Below are 19,202 nucleotides of genomic sequence, written 5' to 3'. Positions count from 1 at the left end.
TTCCCTGAAATAAAGGCAAACATGCCATGAGACATTTAAATTAATTTTTCTAACATTCCACTGGCTTTGAGCGATTTCTGTACTTGGACCTCTCAATCTCTCTGCTCCTCCACAGCTCCTCCCTTCTCACCATTTAGAAAATACTCTGATCTATCTTACTTCAGTCCAAAGTAGATGAGCTCACACTTGCCCATTTTGAAAGTTTGAACAGACTGGGGCTCTTCTGTGTAGAAAAGAGAAGACTCGGGGGTGACCTGATATAGGACTTTAAGATTATGCAAGGGTTTGATACGTTAGACGTAGATAAGGTATTTGCATTTGTGGAGGTGGGGACTCCAAATCATTGAGGCAATGAATATAAGGTATTCACTATTTAATTCAATATGGCATTCAAGAGGAACACATTCACCCAGAGAGTCGTTAGAATGTGCAATTCGCTCCCACAAGGAGTAGTTTAGGCAATAGTATGGATTCGTTTACGGCGAAGCTGAGAGGAGCCGAGCCGAGCGGAGGGAGCGTCCGATAAAAGGCGGGATTTCAGAGCGCTGAGAGGAGCCGAGCCGAGCGGAGGGAGCGTCCGATAAAAGGCTGGATTTCAGAGCGCTGAGAACAGCTGAGAGGAGCCGAGCCGAGCGGAGGGAGCGTCCCATAAAAGGCGGGATTTCAGAGCGCTGAGAGGAGCCGAGCCGAGCGGAGGGAGCGTCCCATAAAAGGCGGGATTTCAGAGCGCTGAGAGGAGCCGAGCGGAGGGAGCGTCCCATAAAAGGCGGGATTTCAGAGCGCTGAGAGGAGCCGAGCCGAGCGGAGCTGCGACCGAGTTCGAAGTGACGTCAGGAATCAGATCGGGACGCGACACAGGGGAGGCACCTGATTGGGGAGTAGGTTCAGGTGAGTATTTCTCCTTATCTACAGTAACTGAAGTAAAAGGAAAGGGAAGGTCTGCAGGTCTTATAGGAAGTAGCGTTTATTTTTTAGTGAATCAAGGTCCCTAGTGTAGTTAACATTCTCTAAATTGAGAACAATTTAAAGGAGTAAACTCCTTAAAGGGAGTGGTAAGTAGTTTTTCTTTCCTTTTTTTTTCTCTTGACATTGTAGTTGTTCTTAAGCTAATTTAAGGGTTAAGTCATGGCAGGAGATCCCAGCGCCGTGTCATGTTCCTCTTGTGGGATGTGGGAATTCAGGGCTCCTTCCTGTATCCCTGATTCCTTCACCTGCGGGAAGTGTGTCCAGCTGCAGCTATTGTTTGACCGCTTGACGGCTCTGGAGCTGCGGATGGACTCACTTTGGAGCATCCGCGATGCTGAGAAAGTCGTGGATAGCACGTTCAGTGAGTTGGTCACACCGCAGATAAAAATTACTGAGGGAGATAGTGAATGGGTGACCAACAGACAGAGGAAGAGTAGGAAGGCAGTGCAGGGGTCCCCTGCGGTCATCTCCCTCCAAAACAGGTATACCGTTTTGGATACTGTTGGGGAGATGGCTCACCAGGGGAAGGTGGCAGTGGCCAGGTTCATGGCACCGTGGCTGGCTCTGCTGCACAGGAGGGCAGGAAAAAGAGTGGCAGAGCTATAGTGATAGGGGACTCGATTGTAAGGGGAATAGACAGGCGTTTCTGCGGACGCAACCGAGACTCCAGGATGGTATGTTGCCTCCCTGGTGCAAGGGTCAAGGATGTCTCGGAGCGGCTGCAGGACATTCTGGAGGGGGAGGGTGAACAGCCAGTTGTCGTGGTGCATATAGGCACCAACGATATAGGTAAAAAACAGGATGAGGTCCTACAAGCTGAATTTAGGGAGTTAGGAGTTAAACTAAAGAGCAGGACCTCAGAGGTAGTAATCTCAGGATTGCTACCAGTGCCACGGGTTAGTCAGAGTAGGAATGACAGGATAGCTAAGATGAATACGTGGCTTGAGAGATGGTGCAAGCTGGAGGGATTCAAATTCCTGGGCCATTGGAACCGGTTCTGGGGGAGGTGGGACCAGTACAAATTGGACGGTCTGCATCTGGGCAGGACTGGAACCAATGTCCTAGGGGGAGTGTTTGCCAGTGCTGTTGGGGAGGGTTTAAACTAATGTGGCAGGGGGATGGGAACCGATGCAGGAAGTCAGTGGGAAATAAAGTGGTGACAGAAACAAAAGGCAGTAAGGGAGAGTGTACAGAACATGACCGGACAGATGGTCTGAGAAAGCAGGGCAAAGACCAAGGGAAGTCTAGATTAAACTGCATTTATTTCAATGCAAGAAGTCTGATGGGCAAGGCAGATGAACTCAGGGCATGGATGGGTACATGGGACTGGGATGTTATAGCTATTACTGAAACATGGCTAAGGGAGGGGCAGGACTGGCAGCTCAATGTTCCAGGGTACAGATGCTATAGGAAAGATAGAGCAGGAGGTAAGAGAGGAGGGGGAGTTGCGTTCTTGATTAGGGAGAACATCACGGCAGTAGTGAGAGGGGATATATCCGAGGGTTCGCCCACTGAGTCCATATGGGTAGAACTGAAAAATAAGAAGGGAGAGATCACTTTGATAGGATTGTACTACAGACCCCCAAATAGTCAACGGGAAATTGAGGAGCAAATATGTAAGGAGATTACAGACAGCTGCAAGAAAAATAGGGTGGTAATAGTAGGGGACTTTAACTTTCCCAACATTGACTGGGACAGCCATAGCATTAGGGGCTTGGATGGAGAGAAATTTGTTGAGTGTATTCAGGAGGAATTTCTCATTCAGTATGTGGATGGCCCGACTAGAGAGGGGGCAAAACTTGACCTCCTCTTGGGAAATAAGGAAGGGCAGGTGACAGAAGTGTTAGTGAGGGATCACTTTGGGACCAGTGATCATAATTCCATTAGTTTTAAGATAGCTATGGAGAAGGATAGGTCTGGCTCAAAAGTTAAAATTCTAAATTGGGGAAAGGCCAATTTTGATGGTATTAGACAGGAACTTTCAGAAGTTGATTGGGAGAGTCTGTTGGCAGGCAAAGGGACGTCTGGTAAGTGGGAGGCTTTCAAAAGTGTGTTAACCAGGGTTCAGTGTAAGCACATTCCTTATAAAGTGAAGGGCAAGGCTGGTAGAAGTAGGGAACCTTGGATGACTCGGGAGATTGAGGCACTAGTCAAAAATAAGAAGGAGGCATATGACATGCATAGGCAGCTGGGATCAAGTGGATCCCTTGAAGAGTATAGAGATTGCCGGAGTAGAGTTAAGAGAGAAATCAGGAGGGCAAAAAGGGGATATGAGATTGCTTTGGCAGATCAGGCAAAGGTGAATCCAAAGAGCTTCTACAAATACATAAAGGGCAAAAGGGTAACTAGGGAGAGAGTAGGGCCTCTTAAGGATCAACAAGGTCATCTATGTGCGGAACCACAAGAGATGGGTGAGATCCTGAATGAATATTTCACATCGGTATTTACGGTTGAGAAAGGCATGGATGTTAGGGAACTTGGGGAAATAAATAGTGATGTCTTGAGGAGTGTACATATTACAGAGAGGGAGGTGCTGGAATTCTTAACGCGCATCAAGGTAGATAAATCTCCGGGACCTGATGAAATGTATCCCAGGACGTTATGGGAGGTTAGGGAGGAAATTGCGGGTCCCCTAGCAGAGATATTTGAATCATCCACCGCTACAGGTGAGGTGCCTGAAGATTGGAGGGTAGCAAATGTTGTGCCTTTGTTTAAGAAGGGCGGCAGGGAAAAGCCTGGGAACTTTTGACCAGTGAGCCTGACATCTGTAGTGGGTAAGTTGTTAGAGGGTATTCTGAGGGACAGAATCTACAGGCATTTGGAGAGGCAGGGACTAATTAGGAACAGTCAGCATGGTTTTGTGAGAGGAAAATCATGTCTCACGAATTTGATTGAGTTTTTTGAAGGGGTAACCAAGAAGATAGATGAGGGCTGTGCAGTAGACGTGGTCTACATGGACTTCAGCAAAGCATTTGACAAGGTACCGCATGGTAGGTTGTTACATAAGGTTAAATCTCATGGGATCCAAGGTGAGGTAGCCAATTGGATACAAAATTGGCTTGACGACAGAAGACAGAGGGTGGTTGTCGAGGGTTGTTTTTCAAACTGGATGCCTGTGTCCAGCGGTGTGCCTCAGGGATCGGTGCTGGGTCCGCTGTTATTTGTTATTTATATTAATGATTTGGATGAGAATTTAGGAGGCATGGTTAGTAAGTTTGCAGATGACACCAAGATTGGTGGCATTGTGGACAGTGAAGAAGGTTATCTAGGATTGCAACGGGATCTTGATAAATTGGGCCAGTGGGCCGATGAATGGCAGATGGAGTTTAATTTAGATAAATGTGAGGTGATGCATTTTGGTAGATCGAATCGGGCCAGGACCTACTCCGTTAATGGTAGGGCGTTGGGGAGAGTTATAGAACAAAGAGATCTAGGAGTACAGATTCATAGCTCCTTGAAAGTGGAGTCACAGGTGGATAGGGTGGTGAAGAAGGCATTCAGCATGCTTGGTTTCATTGGTCAGAACATTGAATGCAGGAGTTGGGATGTCTTGTTGAAGTTGTACAGGGCATTGGTGAGGCCACACTTGGAGTACTGTGTACAGTTCTGGTCACCCTATTATAGAAAGGATATTATTAAACTAGAAAGAGTGCAGAAAAGATTTACTAGGATGCTACCGGGACTTGATGGTTTGACTTACAGGGAGAGGTTAGACAGACTGGGACTTTATTCCCTGGAGAGTAGGAGGTTAAGGGGTGATCTTATAGAAGTCTATAAAATAATGAGGGGCATAGATAAGGTCGATAGTCAAAATCTTTTCCCAAAGGTAGGGGAGTCTATAACGAGGGGGCACAGATTTAAGGTGAGAGGGGAGAGATACAAAAGGATCCAGAGGGGCAATTTTTTCACTCAAAGGGTGGTGAGTGTCTGGAACGAGCTGCCAGAGGCAGTAGTAGAGGCGGGTACAATTTTGTCTTTTAAAAAGCATTTGGACAGTTACATGGGGAAGATGGGTATCGAGGGATATGGGCCAAGTGCAGGCAATTGGGACTAGCTTAGTGGTATAAACTGGGCGACATGGACATGTTGGGCCGAAGGGCCTGTTTCCATGTTGTAACTTCTATGATTCTATGATTCTATGAACACATGGAGGAGAAAGGAATATAAGGGTTTGCTCATACGGTTAGATGAAGAGGGGTTGGCGGAGGCTTGTCTGCAGCATAAACACCGGCATAATCTCGTTTGGCCGAATTGCCTGTTTTTTGATGTACATTCTTTGTAATTCTATGTAACTCCATCTGCCACAATTTTGCCAACTCATTTAATCTTTCAATTTCCCTTTGCAACTTTATGCTTCCATTTGCACTACTCATTGTGACACCTAACTTGGTGTCAGCGACAAACGTGGATATACGGCAGTCTATTCCGTCGTCTACGCCATTTATACACCGGGTCTCTGTCTCCCACCTTCGAACCAACTCCCTACCCATTTCAATCGGTTGTTTTAAATTCGACGGACTCCCATTTATGTTAGCAGTCTCTTCTGTGGTACCTTATCGAATCCGTCTAGAATTCAATATTATATAACATCCATAGACACTCCATTATCTACCATGTTAGATATATCTTCAAAAAGTTCAACTAGCTTTGTTGGACTTGACTTACCCTTTATAAATCCATGCTGGCTCACTCTGATTACTTCATATTTATCCAAGTGCTCAGGCATTCTTTCCCTAATAATGGATACCGGTAACTTCCCCACAACAGACGTCACACTAATGGGTCTAAAATTTCCAACTTCCTCTCTGCTATCCATCCTAAATAATGGAGTGACATTGACAATGTTTCAATCAAAGGAACAATTCCTGAATCAAGAGAGTTTGAACGATCATGACTAAAACATGTACAATTTCCTCGCCTATTCCTCTTAGTCCCCTCGGGTGGTAACGATCAGGTCCTGGAGATTTGTCTATCTTTAATCTAATTATTTTCTCCATTGCCATTATTTTACTTATACTGAATCCCCATGATTTATTTACAGTTGTCCTCGTGTCTCTGGTGTGTTAGCTTCATTTTGTTCTGTGAAGTAAATATTTCGCAATTCTGCCATTTCCTGATATTCAATTACAATATCACCTCAATCTGTCTTTAAGGGGCTCACATTACTCTTAGTCACCCTTCTTTCTCTTAATGTACTGGTAAAAACCTTGATTGTTGTCCTCATTTTCCCTCACAGGTTTTTCTCTTTTCCCTGATTGTTCCTCTTCCGGTTTTTCGTTTCAGCACCGCAATAAATAATACTTTGCTCTAAAGTTCGGCTCAATAGTTCTTTACTGTCAGAGAGAGAATTGTCCGATCCCCTAATTTATTTAATGTAACAAACACAAGCACACATAATTATCCGTGTATCAACGCACTGATGGATGCACAAAGATAAACACAGCGAGAAATGCAGGAAGGATCGGGATGCACAGGTGGACGGACAAGCGAAACAGACAAAATAAAACGGTCTGAACCCCGAACAGACAATAACGTGTCGCTGATAGATGTTAGTGAGAGGAGGTGTGGGCGGGTTGCAATCCATTGGCGCTGTGCCTTAGTTGGTTAAAGCATCTGAATAGTAAACAAGGGATCCTGGGTTTAACTCCCAACAGTGCCTTTTCCAACTTATTATTTTCACCCAACTTGTGGAATTGAGCGTCAAAATCACACTGTAGTGTTTGTATCTTTTCAGGTTTCAGGCGGAAACAGATATCAAGATGAGTGCTCAAAAACGCCCCTTCATTATTCAGATAGACCTCTCATTGAATGTGTCTGTAACACGTTCAGTTAAGGACACGTTCTTGTTTCTCGTCTCGTTGGGGTCGGGGGATAATTCACGATTTGAAGTTTAAACCCGGAAGTAGTCCTAATTTGGACCGAGACTTGTGATCTTGACCAGCGGTGCAAACTTTTGCAAACTGGAAAATGAAAGTCCCCAAATCACTCCACCTGAATCCCCGGGCCCAGATGAAATATATCCCAGGCTGTTAATAGCAGCAAGGATGGAAATAGCGGAGGCTCTGAACATCATTTTCCAATCCTCCCTGGTTACAGTTGTGATGCCGGAGGATTGGAGGACTGCTAAAGATGGACCGTTGTTTAAAAGGGAGAAAGGGGTAGATCGAGTAATTTGTGGCCAGTCAGCCTAACCTCGGTCAGACTGAAGGTACTCCATTAAATCTACACTGTACTTCCTCCACAGCCAATACTGGGAGGAGGGGACTGTTGGCTGACAAGCCTCAGCTGCACCAGGAGAGGGAGACTGACCCACGCTCTCTCTTATTTCTGGGATGTGCTACTTTTGAAAAAAAAGGTGAGTATCTCTGTACCTTTAAACTCGCTGTCTCACTGCACGTGTATTTAAAGTGTATCGTAGGACGGTGTGTGAGTGTCTCTGTACCTTTAAACCCTCTGGCTCTCTACACAGGTATTGACAGTGTATTGTAGGACGATGTGAGTGTCTTTATACCTTTAAATTCTCTGTTTCACTGCACAGCATTGACAGTATATTGTAGGATGGTGTGAATGGGATGAGGGTCTGTGGGGCGAAGTGTAGCCGATTGGGAGCAGCGCCCGTTTGCGGGCTGAGTATTGCACGCTTGATTTTCTCGCTCCCTTATTTCTTTCTCTCTTTCTTTCTTTCATCGCCTTATATCCTATCCTTTCTTTCACTCTCTTTTCATTTCTATTATTTCATTCATTTTCTTTCTGCCTCCAGCACCTTTGTCTGTGTCCTGTCTTTGTTCTCTCATGCTTCTCTGCTGAAAGATCCATAATTCAGACCCGCCGCTTCTTCCAGATTTTTTTCCTTCCACAATCATGGTCTATTTCATTGACACTTTTCTGCGGCCTTGCCTACTCTAACACTCACTTTCACAGTCTTACACCTTTAAGTTTGCACTGCATCGACCGCTGTTTCTCGGGGGCACATGTCCCGTTCGCATCAATGTCCATTTGTGCCTTGAAACCAGTCGATACATTTCCATCTGCTCCAGAGACAAGCTCAAAGAAAGCAGGGCTGGCATTCGGAAGGACAGCGGCATACTTTTCCGTGAAATTTCCATGGGGTATCTTGTGATACGCGGGATGTTAACTGAAGAACTGAGTTTTGTTTTCATGGTCGTTGGCGCTTTTCCCCGAGCAGCTGATGTGCGGGAGAGACGGGCGGCGCTCCACAGCTGCGAATGACGGCAGAAAGGTGCACTTTTGGCAATCTGGGCGGTGCAGGAAGGTCGGAAATGTTCCGCTTGATCTTAATAGGTCTGTGAAAATGTCCGATTGAAAAGGAATGAGGAGAAATGAAAAGAGCGGCAATGGTGAAAAGGTGTCGATTACAGGAGATTGGCCGTGAGCGAAAGGTCCTTTGAATGTCCGGCGCGGAGGGGATTTTGTTCGGAAACGGCAGACTTTAAGCGCGTGAGGAAAGTAAAGTGCGAGCTGCGTCCTTGGGTCAAATTGGGTGATTTCAGGAAAACAGCCATTGTGAAAGCACAAAAATGAAAACAGAAAATGCTGAAAACGCTGAGCAGGTCAGGCTGCACCTATGGAGAAAGAACCAGAGGAAACGTTTCAGCTCCATGACCTGAATCATCAGAACTGAAGGATTTGCCATGTGCGTGAGTAACTTCGCTGTCTCAGATGCTGGCTTCCATCTCTGAATTATGTGAGCTTGAATCTTACTGCTGCCATAATTTGTAGAGTTTTTCATTTTGGCCGCCTCACCAAAAACCCTTCTTTAATAAGAAGTGCTTTTCCGCATTGCTGGTTTACACTGTTTGCACAATTCAGCAAAGTCTGGATTTCCACCCAACTGTTTCTTAGACGGAGGTGTTGGGACTGTAAGGGGTGATCTCGGTGAAGTATCAATCAATGTGCACAATGGCGCCCTGGTGAACCGAGTACCTCTTATAGTCAGTATAATATAAAAGATATGTACCATAATTATGAATTTCTTCTTTGCATCACAGTAGCATTTATTATCAGGGAATGTACATGAGCAGGTCGATTTACGTCACGCTCCGTTCACTTCGCATCGCCTCCCACAAATAGAATAGAATCAAAGAAAGGTCACAGCACGAAAAGAGGCCATTCGGCACATCGAGTCCGTGCCGGCTGTCTGCAAGTTCAATCCAGATAGACCCACTCCCCCACCCTATCCCTGTCGCCCTGTATTTTCTTTCGTTTCAAATGCTTATCCAGTTCCTTATTGAAGACCATGATTGAATCTGCCTCCATCACCCTCTCGGGCGGTACATTCCAGATCCTAAACACTGGCTGTGTGGAACAGTTTTTCCTCATGCCACATTTGGTTCTTTTGCAACACACCTGAAATCGATGTTCTCTGGTCCTTGAACCTTCCGACAATCGGAACAGTTTCTCTCTATCTCCTCTGTCTCGATCCTTCATGATTTTGAATACCTCCATCAAATCTCCTCGGAACCGTCTCTGTTCCAAGCAGAACAACTCCAGCTTCTCCAACCTATTCATGAAACTTATGCCCCTCATCCCTGGAATCTTTACAGTAAATCTCTTCTGTGGGGATTCGGTATTAACATCGCCGAATCCCCCACCATCAACATAACTGTCGTTACCATTAACCGGAAACTTAACTGGACCAGCCGCACAAATACTGTGGCTGCAAGAGCAGGTCAGAGGCTGGATATTCTGCGCCAAGTGACTCACCTTCTCATTCCCTAAAGCCGTTCAACCATCTACAAGGCGCCATTTGAGTGAGTTGGAATACTCGTGTGATGGTCATCGACCTGAAACGTTAACTCTGTCTCGATGAATAAAGACCTGCTGAGGAGAGACAAATTTACAGTTTTTATTTCAGTATTTTCATTTTGAATAAAGGGGCTTTCGCGTATTTTTGCATGTGACGAGGTGGCCGAGAGGTTAAGGCGATGAACTACTAATCCATTGTGCTCTGCACGCGTGGGTTCGAATCCCATCCTCGTCGTTATTGTTTCACTCATTCAGTCCACCCAGAAGGTTTAGTGAAAGTCCCATCCTTCTCGAAACGGCAGACGGTGGGTTTTGCATTGTTTGCTGAAATCAGCAACAGTTCCTTCCAGGAAGGTGTTGAGATTGTCAGGTCGCGAAGTATCAGATTGTACATTGATGTCATTGTAAACAGAGTAAATCTTATGGTCAACGTATGTACCATAATTATGATCAGGTCCGGATCATTTCGTGTCTGTGTCTGTTTAAAAGGGATGTGCTGTAAGTCCCGGATCATTCTGTGTGCGTTTTAACCGATTTTCTTGATCCCTTTTTCTTTCTGAACTGAAATGACGATCCTCTCTCGAGAAGAATTTTCACCGCCTGCTTCGGGCAACTGGTAGGAAAAATAACTAATACTGATGAGACCAAGTTCATTCTGCTGGGCTTCCATTCCAATCTCCACACTCTATCCCCCATTCAGACCCACCCCCGCCTGGACATTATAATCTGCGGTATTCATAAGCGAATGGAGAAGCCGAATAGCACGTTATAATTTTCTTGGTTGCTCAACAATGAATAGCTTCAATTGCAATGATTCAGAAGGTAATCATAGAATCATAGAATCTTACAGCACAAAAGGAGGCCATTCGGCCGTCGTGCCAGTGTCGGCTTTTTCGAAGACCTTTCCAAATTAGACCCACACCCCAGATTTTCCCATAACCTTGCAAATTAGTCCTCTTCAATTATGTCCAATTGCCTTTTGAATGATCCCATGGAATCTGCTTCCACCACCATTTCAGGAAGTGCGTTCCTGATCTTAACAACCCTCTGTGTGAAAATAATTCTCCTCAATACCGCTCAAGTTCTTTTCCCAATTATTTTAAATCTGTGATCTCCGGTTACCGACCCACTTGCCAGAGGAAACAGTTTCTCCCTACTTGCTCTTTCAAAACCCCTCACTATTTTGAATATCTCTGTTAGGTCTCCCGTTAAACATCTCTGCTGTAAGGAGAACAATCCCAGCTTCTCCAATCTCTCCATATAACTGAAATCCCTCATCACTGGTATCATCCAGGTCAACCTGCTCTGAATCCTCTTCACTGTCTTTTCATCCAAAAGTGTGGTGCCCAGATCTGTACAATACACTTCAGCTGAGGCCTAAACAATGATTTGTAAGGATTAGTATGATTTCCTTTTTTTTGTATTCAATGCCCCTATTTACAAAGCCAAATATCCCATACGCTTTCTTAACCGCCTTATCAACTTAACCTGTTTTATGTATATGAACTCCCAGGTCCCTCTGCACTTGGAACCCCCCATAAATTGTTCAATTTAGATTATACTGCCTCTCCATGTTCTTCATCCAAAAGTACATCACTTCACACTGATCGGCGTTAAATCTGTCACGTGACCGCCCATTTCACAAGTCTGTCCATCTCATCCTGAAGTCTGCTATTATCTTGCTCATTACTTACTACGTTGCCAACTTTCATATCATCCGCAAACTTCGAAATTGTACCCCCTATTCCCACATCCGAGTCATTTATATATAACATGAAAAGCAATAGTCCGAAAACCGACCCCTGGGGGATTTCATTGCATATTTCTCCCCAGTCAGAAAAACATCCGTTCACCACTAATCTCTGCCTCCTATCCCTCAGGCAATTACTTGCCCACGTTAACACTGGCCCTTTAATCCCACGTGCTTCTAGTTTCCGAATAAGTCTGTTATGTGTTAATTTCTAAAATGTGTCCTGAAAATAACTGTAATTTTATTGTTAAACAATGAGAATACAGATGTTAAGACCGAGTGATAGATCGGGTTGATTACCAATACCCCAAGGTGATGGGACCCGAGCATGGGAAATCCCATCTGGGTTTATATTTTCCGGAAACGGAGACGGAAAATAGCAAAACTCATCCCGTCGAAATCCAACAATTGGACGAAGATCCGACAGCCTTTTCCCATCCCGGATTTCCAGACCTGGCCGTTGAAGGAAGCCTGATAAGTCCATTAGGGAGCAACACCGAAAGTGAAGAAACGCAGACAGAGATAGAGAGATACATGCAAAGAAAAATAGTATAAATCTCCAATTCTGTCATTGAGCAGAATTTAAGCTGCAGCTTCAAGGAAATTCGTCGAATGTCGTGAAATATTAGAGGTGAACATAGGGCTGGATTATAACCTTATTTCTGAAAAAAGTAAACACTGCCTGGTAACTACAGCTCTTATTTATTTGACCATTTTACAGTGGCGGTGTGAAGTGATTTCGAATCTCAGTGAAATTCAAGACCATGCTTGACCCACTCGTTTGGTCACCCACAGACAGCACGCGGTTGGAGACTGCGCAGGCTCATCACAGGAACTCTGCCAGACTGCATGTTCCAGACTTGTATCCAACGCTACACGTGCAGCCTGCAGCCGTGTGTGCATTGGTGGTTCAGTGTCGACGGGAAACCAGTGGTTTGGTTCCAGGCCAATGCAGCTTCCTTTACCTTTTGTATCTGTACCCATGAAATCGCCTGAATTGGGATAAATTCATGTGCCGGCTTCAATCTGCACAACTTCTTGAAAGATTATCTTCATTTCGTCTACGTGTCTTTCGTGGACAAACCCTCTGCATTCTGTCCTCTGGTGTTCAAACATGCTCGGCTGGAGATAAGTCAAACCTGCCTTCTGCACTTACTTCAAAGATGTGAGAAGCCAATTGGTGGTTTTTGACGAAAAATGGTGACGCAAGGGGGCTCATACCGGGATTTGAACCAGTGAAACTCCCTGAGCGAGAATCAGATCCAAAGTCCAACTGGGAACAGAGCCGTGCAGCCACTGTAAAATTTCGCTGCCACGCAGCCGATCCGCCATCATTTCAGAACACCATGGCCATCCAATCTCGCTTTCTTGTACGATATACGATGTAGAGCAATATCAGGTTCTAAACTAATTATTTCAGATCAACAATATTAGTCTCTCTTTATCAAATTTATTTTGAATGTACGACTTGTATTATCAAGTAACACTTTACAGAATGAATTACTCTGAAACGACATTGTCGTCTGTCTCGGCATCGTCATAGTTTACACTCCACCAGAAGTACACTTTACTCAAATTGCTGCTTTCATTCACTATGAGAGCGAAGAGCCACGAAATGTGGAAACATTAGCTACGAATTTATCAGCTGGGTTGCACCTTTCCTTTTCCTATTTCCTCAGTCTTTTTTTCTTTACCCTTCTCTGCTATTGTTGCAGGTTAGATCAGCCATCGCCGTTCAAGGAATCCTGAGAAGTCCATTGTGGACAATACAGAGAGACAAGAGACGGAGACATGGAGAGATGGAGAGACGCAGGCAAAGAAAATAAAGAGTATAAATGTCAGGTTTTGCAAACTAGCAGAATTTATGTTACAGATTGGGAGAGATTCCTTCTTGGGTCTTGAAATCTTGCAAGAGAAGATTGGACACAAGTTAAAATCATAGGCCTCGCTGGAGAATCTCTCATTCTGGGAGGGAGATAAATGCGGTCAATTAACTCCAATTAATCTATTTCAGCACTGAAGGGATCTTTAAACAGTAGCTTTGCGAGCAGAATTCAAACCATGGCAGGAAAACCTCAATTGAATTTTGAGTCCAACGCTTTAAACACTCGGCCACCGCAGCTGTAAACGGCATGTTCATTCAGATCGGATTCCAAATGGACACATGCTGCTGTTACAAACGCGCACATTGGTTGTGCAGGGGTCGAATTCTTACTTGTTACGCTGGAGACCTTGGTTCGATTCCCGATACAATGCAGGATCATTCTGCAACAATGAGGAGCTGAGGAGCAAAAGTATACTATTTCGCCCCTCGAGTCTGTTGCGCAATTCAATGAGATCCTGGTTGATATGTAACCTAACTGCATATTATCGCCTCAGCCACATATCCCTAAATGCCTTTGGTCAACAAAAATCTATCAATTTCAGTCTTAAAATTGACAATTGAGCTCGCATCAACTGCTGTTTGCGGAAGAGAGTTCCAAACTTCTGCCTCCCTTTGCTTGCAGAGGTGTTTCCCAACTTCACGCCTGAAAGTCCTGACCCTAATGTTTATGCTCTGTCCCGGAGTCCGAGACACGCTCACGGGCGGAAATATTTTTTTTCTGTTTACCCCACCAGTTCCCCTTAATATTTTGAAATGTTCGATCAAATCAGCACTTAATGTACTTATTTCGAGGCAAACCCAAGTTTATGTAATCTCTCCTCGTAATTTAAATTTTGGAGTCCAGGTAGCACTCTCGTAAATCGACGCTGCACTCCCTTCATAGCCAATATATCCTTCCTAAGGTGCGTTGCCCAGAACTGAAGACAATACTCCAGGTGTGGTCGAAACAGATCTTTGTACAGCTGTATCATAATGCCTATCTCCTTGTATTCTAGTCGTCTAGATATAAAGACCAACATTCCATTAACGTTTTTGATTATTTTTCTACCTGTCCATGACATTTTAATGATCTATGTACATGGGCCCCTAAGTCCTTTTGGACCTCCACTGTTTCGAGCTTTTCACCATTTAGAAAGTACTCTGATTTATCCTTTTAGGTCCAAAGTAGATGACCTCACACTTGACGAAATTCAGAACCATTTGCCACAATTTTGCCCATTCATTTATTATATTAATGCCTCTCTGTAATTTTATGCTTTCATCTGCACTGCTTACAATGCTGCCCATCTTGGTGTCATCGGCAAACTTGGATATGTGCCTTTCTATCCCGTCATCTAATATCCGCCTGAATTGGGAAAAATCCAAATTCAGTTTCAATCTCCTCATCATCTTGAGACATTTTATTTGCTTCATGTGTGTTGCGCCGACGAAACTTCGGCATTCAGTCAACTGGAGCTCAAACATCCTCTGGCCACAATTCAGTTCTCCCAACAACAAAACTGAAAAGATGTGAGAAGCCAATTGTTAACTTTTCACTAAAAAGAGGCTCGTCCAGGATTTGAACCCGGGACCTCTCGCATATTGCGCAACGAAACTCCCGAAGCGAGAATCATACCCCTAGACCAACGAGCCGCTGTTAGTGTAGGTGTGCAGCCACTATAAATGTTCGTTGCGTCTCACAGCCGATCGGCCATCCTTTCAGACCACTTCTGTCCATCCAATCTCGTTTTATATTCGGATGCACAGCAATATCAAGTTGTGCACCAACTATTTCCATTCACCAATATTAGCCTCCCTTTACCAAATTGCTTTCGAGTCCACGACTTGAGTTATCAAGTAAGACGTTTCAGAATTAGCTGCCCTTGAACTACATTGCTTGGGAGGATACTGAGAGTCGTGTCGATTTGTGGCACGCTCTGTTCCCTTTGCATTACATCCTACACATAGAATTGAATCATAGAAATGTTACAGCACGGAAAGAGGCCATTCGCGCCATCGAGTCCGTGCTAGCTCTCTGCAAGAGCAATCCAGCTAGAACCTATCCCCGAAGACCTGCATTATTTTTCCTTTCAAGTACTTATCCAGTTCCCCTTTGAAGGCCATGATTGAATCTGCCTCCATTGCACCCTCGGGCAGTCCAGATCCGAACCTCTCGCTGTGCAACAAAGTTTTTCCTCATGTCACCTTTGGTTATTTTGACAATCACCTTAAATCTATGTCCTCTGGTTCATGATCCTTCCGCTAATAGGTACAGTTTCTCTCCATCTCCTCTGTCCAGACACTTCATGATTTTGAATACCTCTCTCAAATCTCGACAAATCCGTCTCTGTTTCGAGGAGAACAACCCCAGATTCTCTTGCCTATCCACGTTACTAAAGTCCCTCGTCCATGGAATTATGCTAGTATTTTTTATCTGCACCCCTCTAAGGCCTTCACATCTTTCCTGAAGTGCCATGTCCAGAACCGGACACAATAATTCAGTTGTGTTCAAACCAGTGTGTTATAAAATTTCATCATGACAGCTATACTTTTGTACTCTATACGTCTATTTATAAAGCCCAGGGTCCCGTATGCTTTTTAACCGCTTTCTCAATCTGCCCTGCCACATTCAACGATTTGTACACATAAACCCCTCTTTGTTCCTGTACCGCTTTTACATTTGTGCCCTGGAGTTTATATTGCCTCTCCTCGTTCTTCCAACCGAAATGTATCACTTCTCATTTTTCTGCATTAAATTTCATCTGCCACGTCGCCGCCCATGCCACCAGCCTACCTATATCCTTTGAAGTCTATCACTATTCTTATCACTGTTTACGACCATTCCAAGGTTTGTTTCACCTGCAAATTTTAAATTGTGCTCTGTGCACTCAAGTCCAAGTCATTAATATATATCAAGAAAAGCAGTGGTCCCAGCACTGATCCCTGGGGAACTCCACTGTACAACTCTCTCCAGTTCGAAAAACAACCGTTCACCAGTAATCTCTGTTTCCTGCTCTTAGTCAATTCTGCATTCATGTTGTTACTGCCCCCTTTATTCCATGGGCCGCAATCTTGATGATAAGCCTACCATGCGGCACTTTATCAAACGCCTTTTGAAAGTCCACATACACCAAATCAACTGAATTGCCCTCATCTATCCTCTCTGTTACCTCATCAAAAAACTCTTACAGGTTAGTTAACCACGATTTGACTTTAACAAATCCGTGCTGGCTTTCCCTAATCATTCCACCCTCGTCCAGGTGACTGTTAATTCTATCCCGGGTTATCGTTTGTAAACGTTTCCCCACCACTGAGGTTAAACTGACTGGCCTATAGTTGCTGGGTTTAATCGTACACCCTTTTTTGGGCAAGGGTGTAACCTTTGCAATTCTCCAGTCCTCTGGCACCACCCACATATCTAAGGATGTTTGTTGATTATGGCCAGTACCTCCGCAATTTCCACCTTTACTTCCCTCAGCAACCGAGCATGCATCCCATCCGGACCTGGTGGTTTATCCACTTTAATACAGCCAGCCGTTCAAGTGCCTCTTCTTTTTCAATTTTTAGACCATCCAGTATCTTAACTATACCTTCTTTTGCTGAGACTCTGGCAGCATCTTCTTGGTAAAGACAGATGCAAAGTACTCATTTGGTACCGAGGCCATCCCCTCTGCCTCCATGAGTAGATCTCCTTTATCGGGCCTAATCGGCCTCTCCCCTCCCCTTACAACCCGTTGAATGTTTACATGCCTGTCGAAAACTTTTGGATTCCCTTTTATGTTGGCCGTCAGTCTATAGTCATATTTCTCTGTGCCTCTCATTTCCTTTTTCACTTCCCCTCTGAACTCCCTAATTTCGGCCTCGTTATTGAGCGCATAAAAAAAGTTAGCATTTCTTTCAGCCGGAAACAGAAAGTTACTGGTTGATTAATGGCGATTTGAACAAATATTCGTCTTTTTTACAGTGTTTAATCAGTTTTGACAAGTTAATACAGTGAACTAATACAGTAAAGTATTTTGTAAAAGTTGAATTCCTGATCGGGAACCGCCTCAGTCAGCGCATTACTGCCCATCCCTGGGATACAAGATAATACCGAAGCTTTGACAACACATCGCAGGTCCCGCTGCAAAGACACAGCTTGCCAGCTGTTCAGCAATTTGGAGCCTGGATAGGGAGTTAAACGCTGGACCATCATCTCACTACCCACTTTAGTCTGATACTCTACCGACTGAGCGACCCAGGCTCGATACAACATAAGCTCCCATCGTACGTATTCATGGGAGGTCTCTGAATTATCCCTGCAGCCGTCGAGCAAGAGTGAGGTCCGTTTGATAAAATTCTCAGTGACGTGTTGAGGAGAATCCTTGTTCCTGTTGAACATGATGTAAGAAACATGGACAGTGAACTCGTGAGTTTACAATTCTTCTTGTTTGTGCCAAATGTCTTGTCATTCGTCAGCAGCAATTAAAATAACACTTTACCCAGCGGCTCAAAAGCTGAACTTGTCCCACACGGGAGCTGGAAGAGGCCTCTCGACCTTTCAGCGTATTAACATCTGTGAGCTGAATAATTTCTCCCGTTACACAGTGACACCAGGCAGAATATTTCCCTTCCAAATTTTCCCCACACGACACTTCCAACCGATGAATATCGACTTAACGAAAAGAAGAATTGTTTGTTTGGTTCTTTAGATTTAAATATCTCTTAACGGCCCCTTTGCCAAGTGAGATGGCGCTAAAAGCCCCCTCTCTCCCTATGAACAAATAAACTGGCACCTCCTATTGCAAGACGGTAGACCAGAGGAACCCAAGAGCCCACATGGGAACACTAAGAAGTAGATGCGTTATGGAACATACCAGTTGTACCTTGAACTCCAGTCAAAATGTTCGGAGTAAAAGTTTTGATTGTTTTCGAAGACGCTCGAACTCACAACCTGGTCATTTCAGGAGCCCACACTGCTATAAATAAGTAACGCACGCTTAACAATTGTGCAAAACGAGAGCAGCGAACAACCGAAAGCATCAGCGCTCCTGCCAAACAGCTTCATTTTCGGTCTCTCAATTATCACTTCGAGATCTTTCTCAAACAGAAGCCTCCAATCTAGATGCTCTTCGTTAAATAACAACTCCCGAATCAAGAGAGTTTTGATCAATCATGACGAAAGCATGCATAATTTCCTCACCTGTTCCTTTTAATCCCTGGGATGGTAAACATCAGGTCCTGGAGATTTGTCTATCTTTAGCATAATTATTTTCTCCATTGCCGTTATTTTACTTATACGAATCCCCGTGATTTATTAACAGTTTTCCTCGTGTCTCTGGGATGTTATCCTCATCCATTTCTGTGACAACTGATGCAAAGTAAAAATTGAGCAACTGCCATTTCCTGATTTTCAATTACAATATCACCTCCACCTGTTTTTAAGCGGCTCAAGTTACTCTAAGCCTCCTTTCTTTCTCTTAATATACTTGTAAAAACCTTGAGAGTTGTCCTCATTTTCCCTCACAAGTTTTTCTCCTTTTCCCTTTTTGCTCCTCTTACGATTTTTTAGTTTCAGCACCACAATAAACAACACTTCGCTGTAAAGTTCGGCTCAATAGTTCTCCAATGTCAGAGCGAGAATTGTCTGAAGCCCTAATTTATGTAATGTAACAAATACAATCACACATAATCATCCGTGTATCAACGCACTGATGGATACACAATGATAAACACAGCGAGAAATCCAGTCAGTGTCGGAATGCACAGGCAAACGGACAAGCGAAATGGACGGAGATGAAACGGCCTGAACCCCCAATAGTGAAGTGTCGCTGATAGATATTAGTGCGAGGAGGTGGGGCGACTGTATTATCACTT

General features: G+C 44.4%; 2 non-coding genes across 2 annotated transcripts; one reads left to right on the top strand and one right to left on the bottom strand.

The window, feature by feature from the left end:
• Window positions 1–9,885: 9,885 nt before the first annotated feature.
• Window positions 9,886–9,967, top strand: trnas-acu (transfer RNA serine (anticodon ACU)). Its single transcript has one exon. It is a non-coding gene; the product is annotated as a tRNA-Ser (tRNA).
• A 4,943-nt stretch (window positions 9,968–14,910) lies between these two features.
• trnap-cgg (transfer RNA proline (anticodon CGG)) lies at window positions 14,911–14,999 on the bottom strand. Its single transcript is given in 2 exon segments — window positions 14,911–14,946; window positions 14,964–14,999. It is a non-coding gene; the product is annotated as a tRNA-Pro (tRNA).
• Between the last annotated feature and the right edge of the window lie 4,203 nt (window positions 15,000–19,202).

This window comes from Heptranchias perlo, chromosome 20 (genome assembly GCF_035084215.1).
Source record: "Heptranchias perlo isolate sHepPer1 chromosome 20, sHepPer1.hap1, whole genome shotgun sequence".
NCBI lineage: Eukaryota > Metazoa > Chordata > Chondrichthyes > Hexanchiformes > Hexanchidae > Heptranchias > Heptranchias perlo.
The sequence above is the reverse complement of the archived record's forward strand: the minus strand, read 5'-3'. Positions and strand labels throughout refer to the sequence as shown.